The 7,397-nt window shown below is 26.9% G+C and overlaps 1 pseudogene; it reads right to left on the reverse strand.

Annotated features, from left to right (window-relative positions):
* Positions 1-1,986: 1,986 nt before the first annotated feature.
* On the reverse strand, positions 1,987-2,105 carry LOC126317524 (5S ribosomal RNA; annotated as a pseudogene).
* Positions 2,106-7,397: the final 5,292 nt, after the last annotated feature.

Genomic DNA, 7,397 nt, shown 5'->3' on the forward strand with positions numbered 1-7,397 from the left:
TCGTCAGTTCACGATTTTTACTAAAATCTGGAATAATACCAGATAGTTTATTTTCTGAAAGATCTCTATACATATTAAATAAATTTATTTATATTAGAATATTTTATTATATATTTATTTATTATATTTATGTATTAAACATACAAAACCTTCAATTCTGTATTATTGCTAAAGCTTGGAATATTGCCAGTCAATTTATTAAATGAATCTCTAAAAAAAATAAATTGTTATATTAGTCATTTACATTGACGTTATATTATATATATTTTCATTATATATATTATCACCTATCTACGTATCCTCGTCTTTATCTGTTTTTTATTATTTTTATTATTCATTTTAAATTTACATTATTATCTACATCATTTATTCATTCTATCCTTTATTATATATTTACCATCTCTACACGATATTCATCTTATATGATTCACATAACTATTTATATCCATGTGTACATTCTCCTCTATTTACAATTTCTCATTCTTCATTTCTCTTCACTCTCTATTTTCCTCATTTTTTATCTTTCTCTCTATTCTCTCTTATTTTAAAATATCTGCAAACATAATTTATATCATTGTACCTTAATACACCCTATAGTTTATACTTATTTAGTATTCCTATTCTTCTCTTACATCTATCTCACAATTATTCTTACACATCCTATCTATACATCTTCTTCTCTTCTCTCGTCTCCACATATCTACCTCTTCTCTGATTATTCGATACTATTTTTCTATTTATTTATCTTCATAATCTTTATCCTTATCTCATTATATAATATCCATCCTCTAATTCTAATATCTATGTTATTTTCATATTCTCTATTTCCATTATCTACCAATTTTTCTATCCTTCCTATTCCTTCAATCTATTTTATCTACTCTATAATATCTATCTTATCGCTCTCTATTATATTATCTTACACATTCTATCATATTACCTATACACTCTCTAATACATATACCATTCTGTTATATCATATTATTTTACACATCCACATCCTCTATCATACTACCCCATACATTTTTCCATCTCTTTATACCTTCTAAACCTTTCTTCACCAACCATATTATGCCGCATTCATATGTCATTTATCATTAAACACATTCGTTAATATATCATAATATCTCAGCTTACATATCATATCATATATATTTTTAACAATTATTCATAATTTTTTAAATTTATATACACTCTGTTTTCTGCACATCTTGTGATATTTATATACACCATACATATCCTTTTCTATATCTAATATCACTCTATATTTCATTCTATATCTATACACATTTTTTACCGTATCATACACAATTTACATCTACTTTTCTAAATGTCATATCATAATTGTTATCATCTTATCCATCTATACCTCTCTTCTATTGTGTTATACTATCAATTCTATATCTAGTTTTTTATTACATCATATATTCTCTATATGCCCTTATTATACTATAATACCATCCACATCTATTACATCTAATCAACAATTCCTACTCTTAATTATATGATACTATTTATATTTATTTCTTTATTGTATTATCCACAATACCCTATTACATCTACCTATCCATATTATCTACATACATATTTTATCTTTACATTATATCATACATAAATATACACTCTTCTCTATTATCCTATTCTACTTTATTATCATCACATATTCTATCATCACGCTATCTCACATTATCATACTATACTATTCTATATTTATTTATTTAACCTTTCTTTTTCATAAACCTTTATTTATTATTATTTTCTTGACTATAAACGTTTTATATTATCTCACATTTGTCTAAATCATCTTGCTAACATCATTTATATATATATATATATATAAATATTAATATAAAGATCTAAATTTAATATTATATTAATTTTTCTATATCTAAGATTAGTTATTATATAAGTTAATATAATAGTTTAATTAGAAAATATATTAATATAATAAAAAAAGTATGTATTAATTAATATATGTGTAAAAAAAGAATACAACACCTAGAGTTCACAGCTGGTTTCTCATTCCATTACTAACTAGGCCTAAGTACGTTTAACTTCGCTGATCAGACGGGAAGCGGTGCTTTTGTACTAGTATGGTCGTATTCATTATATAGCTACCAACTTTATTGTATCTAAATCATCTAATTCTACAACTCTTTTCTTATCATCTTTTATATTAATTTCCAATATTTTTATTTAGTTTTCATCTATTATATAATTTCATTTATTAATATAACACATGCTATACATTTCATTTTCTTAGTTTATGTAATCAATCATCTATATTCTAATATCGTATTAATTATATCATGTTATTAAATAATTCATACAAATTATCTATATAAACAAATTTCTTATTATCAGTATTTGCTTATTTATATTCTCTTTCTATTTAACTCTTATATCTTACAGCCTACTAGATTATAATAATTCAACTTTACACATATGATGTTATTCTATTTTATGTTATAACATTATCACATATAAACTGATCTTTATGCCTATATCTTTAAATTAATATATTTTTCTCAATACGAGTCAATACTAGATAAAATTCTTTTATACCAACAAAAAACTTATAATTATAATTGTATCACATTAAATTATACTTTCAAAAACATACTAACTATTAGATACATATTTCATATACATTAGACAAACATATTTATTTTTACAATCACCTATACTATTCGACCTATTGACTAGCTATATCTTGTCATATTAATAACTGTCTGTTAAATAAACTTTACACTCAAATATAAATCATCCTATAATAACACTCATTTAACCTATTTTTATTTTTCTGTTAAATCTAATATTAATTATATCACTTTCATCTATCTCTCTACATTTCCATCCTACATAACCTTGATTATTCAATTCATTATTTTTAATTAATATCGTCTTTATCTATATTTACTACCCTCTACTAATATATTATTATTTAATATAAATATATTCTTAATTATTATATATAAACACTCTAATCTACCATAATTACCTACGCACCCATTTACTCTATATCATACTATCCATGTACACCCTCTATGATATTATCTACATCTTACCTATAGACCCGTATCTTCTATCATATCATCTGCACCTCTCTATCTAACCAAATATACACTCCTGTTATATTCAACCTATAATTCATTATTACTCTAATTCACAATCCCTTATCCCATCATATCTATATCTATTCTTCTATATACTCATACTATCTATTCATAATATTTACTCTTTTAACTATATATCGCTCTTATACTCTTTTCGATTATTTATCTTATCATATTGTCGAATCTTATTCTACCATACTATCCTCCGTTATCATATTATCTTATTTCATTATCATATTATCTCCCACCTTACAATATATACTATACATACTATTCTTTCTATTACTCTAGAATTCATCCTATCCCTACCTCTACTCTTCATCCTCACTACTCTAACATTCTCTCATTTACTTTTAATTAATTTCTACTTATTAACTTCCCTTCTTCTATTTCACTCACCACTCTTCACTATATCATATTATCTATGTATTCAAACACTGTTATATTCTCTATATACACACACTTTTATTCTATCAATCTATCCACCTATAATATCTATATCATACAACTCACATAAATACTCACAATTACATCATATTATTCACACAATATCACCATCATATTATTCACATATCCGCGATCATATCATACTACCTATATACTATCTACACATCCATACTAACAATACTATCTATACATGCACAAAGTATCGTATCTTTCTATACACACCTTATACACACATCCTTAACAATATTACCAACACACTCCTCATTGTATCATATTATCCACTCCTATTCTATCCGATCCCACTATTCTCAATTTAATTTTATTCATATTACCCACATATTATCTCTATTTTAACCTATCAATACATACCCTCCACCATATTGTTTATTGTCATCACTTTACCATACCATCCTCTCCTATCTTATATTCTCTATCACCAGATTACTTTATTCTATATTCTCTGTCATCACGCCACTTTATCCTGTCTTATATTCTCTATCATCACATTATTTTATCCTATCTTATATTCTCTATCATCAGATTACTTTATCCTATCTTATATTCTCTATCATCACGTCATCTTATCCTTTATTATATTATCTATTTTATTCACTTCACATTCAATCCTTCATATTTTTTTATCTATATCTATACATATTCTTTTGTACATTATACCTCTCCACATATTCTATCCTACTATCATACAATCCTATCCCGCTGTCTCAATATTCACATCCTACCCTATTATCCCACAATATCACAAAACATCATGCTATCTACCACTATCCCGTCACATCATCCTCTATTCTCCTATCATACTATTTTATTTTATCATGACATTAATCTATTCTATCTCTATACTTTATCGTCATACTATCATATCCTCTATCCTATTCACTTTAAACTTAATACGTGTCCATTTATTTTTTTATACCCATGTTCACTTGTTCTTCTATCATCTCTGTTCATAGTATCTATACACAAACTCTCTATATTATATATATACATTGATCACTAACTCATACTGTCTAAATACTTCAATCTCTATTATAATTATTATTACACTTTTTAGCCTATATCAATTACCCACATACCCCTCATTATGCCATATTCATACTCTGTCTACATCTGTTGTATTTAATCAAATATCTATTCCTATTCACAATATCTAAGCTCTCTCTTCTTATTATACTATTCACACCTACTCTTCTATTATATCATATTATCCCTACACTCAATCATAATATCCACATCTTCACTACAATAACATGCTATCCTACGCCTATTCTTCTTCTAAATATCATCTATCTTACACACCATCTCTATCATATCTACCTATACTCTTTCTGTCATATTATCTGCGTACTCTATCTATACATCACCCGCACAACATCATACCATTTATTCATAGTACCCACATACAAACCCAAACACTTCACACACTCTCATCCACACCCATTCATCCATATAAAACCATATCATTCATTCATATTATCTACACACATACTCACAATCACATCATCTAAAATATCTACACGTCCCGCATGTGCTCATGCCAACCGTATTATCACACGCGTTCACACTTTATCATATTTCTCCATATATTCTCACACGCTCACAATATTACCTACACTCACCTCATTACATCATGTTATCCACTACTATTCATATTATCCATTAATTAATCTATATTTACATGTATTCTTTTTTTCTATTATTTATACTACTCATCAACTTTTTCTCAATACACTCTATTCAAATTATCTCTTCTGGTCCTCTATTCTCACAATCCCATCCTTCATATTCATTATTCACTATACCTCAATTACTACTCTCTTGTTTTACTTCTTATTTCTCTTATTGTTAATTATACTTTTTCTCTTCATATACATTCAATATTTACCATTATATTTCTATCTCACCAATATTCACAATGTTTATACGAACATTAACTCAATAAAGCACGCCCTGAATTTGAAGTGTAGTGATGAGATCTTATCTTGATCTATTATTAAGGGGGATCCTTTGATTAGACCTATAATTAGATTGTGCGATAGTATCGCATGCTATGAATACAGTACCGTGCCTACTGTACTTAACCTGGGAATCCTATTACATCTGACCTTGTGAATCCTACTGCATCTAAACCGCTTGCTAGTTGAATGTTGTATAATTCAGGATTGAGTATAATGGTTTTGATGGTTATGTGTAGAGGTGAAGTAAAGATGATGTTGAATTAGAATTTGAAATTACGATATGCATGTATGCAATATACTAGATAAAATATTTAGATTTGTAAAATATATTATAATAATTTGAATTAAAAGATTGGTACTTATTATAAGAGCTACTTTAGTTGTTATATAGTTTAATTTATATAAGAAGATAGGTGAAGGTAAGGAATAGAATGTATGTATGTGAGAAGGTATAGAACGGAATTGAAATAACAAGAGAGGGTTTGAAACATTATATGAGATATTACGAAATACGTCCACTAGAAGACTGTTAATGGTATTATAACAAAATGAATTAGTTTTAGAGTCAGCATACTGAGATTTGTTTATTATATAGCTATTTACTACAGGTTGATGTTTCGACGTTTTGTAGGTATGCTGAATTAATGTTAGCAATTGTAGACTGTAATAATGAATGGTGGGATTTTGTTCATATTAGTAATGTTACCAATATTGTGTCAGCTGGCTTGCTTATTATTTGGTTAGTGTTTTTTAGTTGGTTTCTGATGTTTTTTAATACTGTAGGAGATTTGTTGATAATTGTATGAGAAGGAATTGTTGTTTGTAGGTCAGAACGTCAAAGATGTGAGGATGACGCAGGAATTGGTTAAAATGAGCGAGATGTAATTTAGATGGAGTAAAAAGAATGAAACAAATACATAGACATGATAAATTGATGTTATGAATATTGTTGTTATTATGCAGATCTGATATAATTATAAAAAATGCGGTTAAGTTGATTAGGAGTAAGACGTAGAAATGAATACGATTAGGAAATCGAATAGTCTGAAGTATAAAATGAATGTGTGAGATGTGTGCATAAAATAAAAGAAATTTTTATATTATAGAAAAAAAAATAAGTATATGTATATTAGTAGTGGGGTTGTGGATAGATAAAAAAGTAAAATTAGAATATCTATAGAAAATATATAACTAATTAGACATTAGTGAAGTGGAGAAATAGAATAGGATCAATAATAAAGGTGTATGAAGGGATAAAATGTAGTTGGTAGTAAGAGTGCGATTATCAATTGAGATATAGTAAATAAATTTAAAGAATAAGATTGTGAAGGTGGAGGATGAAGAGAGATAGTTTGAATGGAGCATATTGAGAGAAGGTCGACGAGTAGTAGAAGAGGCGATAAAAAATAACATGTATATGTATATATGATATAAAGATTATATGTGTATAGTTATGATAGAGATTGATTAGATGTGAATAGTACGAATAGGAATGAATATCGAAATGATTAGATGGAATAAAAGTAGATAATGAGATTAGATAGATAGAATAGGAGTATATGGTGGGATTATATAGATAGAATAGGATTAGATGGTGGGATTAGATAGATAGAGCAAAAACAGATATTGGGATTAAATAGAATGAGAGTAGTTGGTGGAATTAGATAGAATAAGAGGCTTAAGGTTAACTGCTTATAAGAATTTATCCCCATTTATCTTATATCGTCATATATGTACTCCATCTAAATTGTGCTCGTATTTATAGTATATGATGTCGTGATTAATAACCTAAATATAGATGGATAAAAGTTTTAATTCTTTAATTTAACCGAAATGACGTTAACTGCCATTTTATCTA

This window comes from Schistocerca gregaria, unplaced genomic scaffold (assembly GCF_023897955.1).
Source record: "Schistocerca gregaria isolate iqSchGreg1 unplaced genomic scaffold, iqSchGreg1.2 ptg000632l, whole genome shotgun sequence".
In the NCBI taxonomy this organism is placed as follows: Eukaryota; Metazoa; Arthropoda; class Insecta; order Orthoptera; family Acrididae; genus Schistocerca; species Schistocerca gregaria.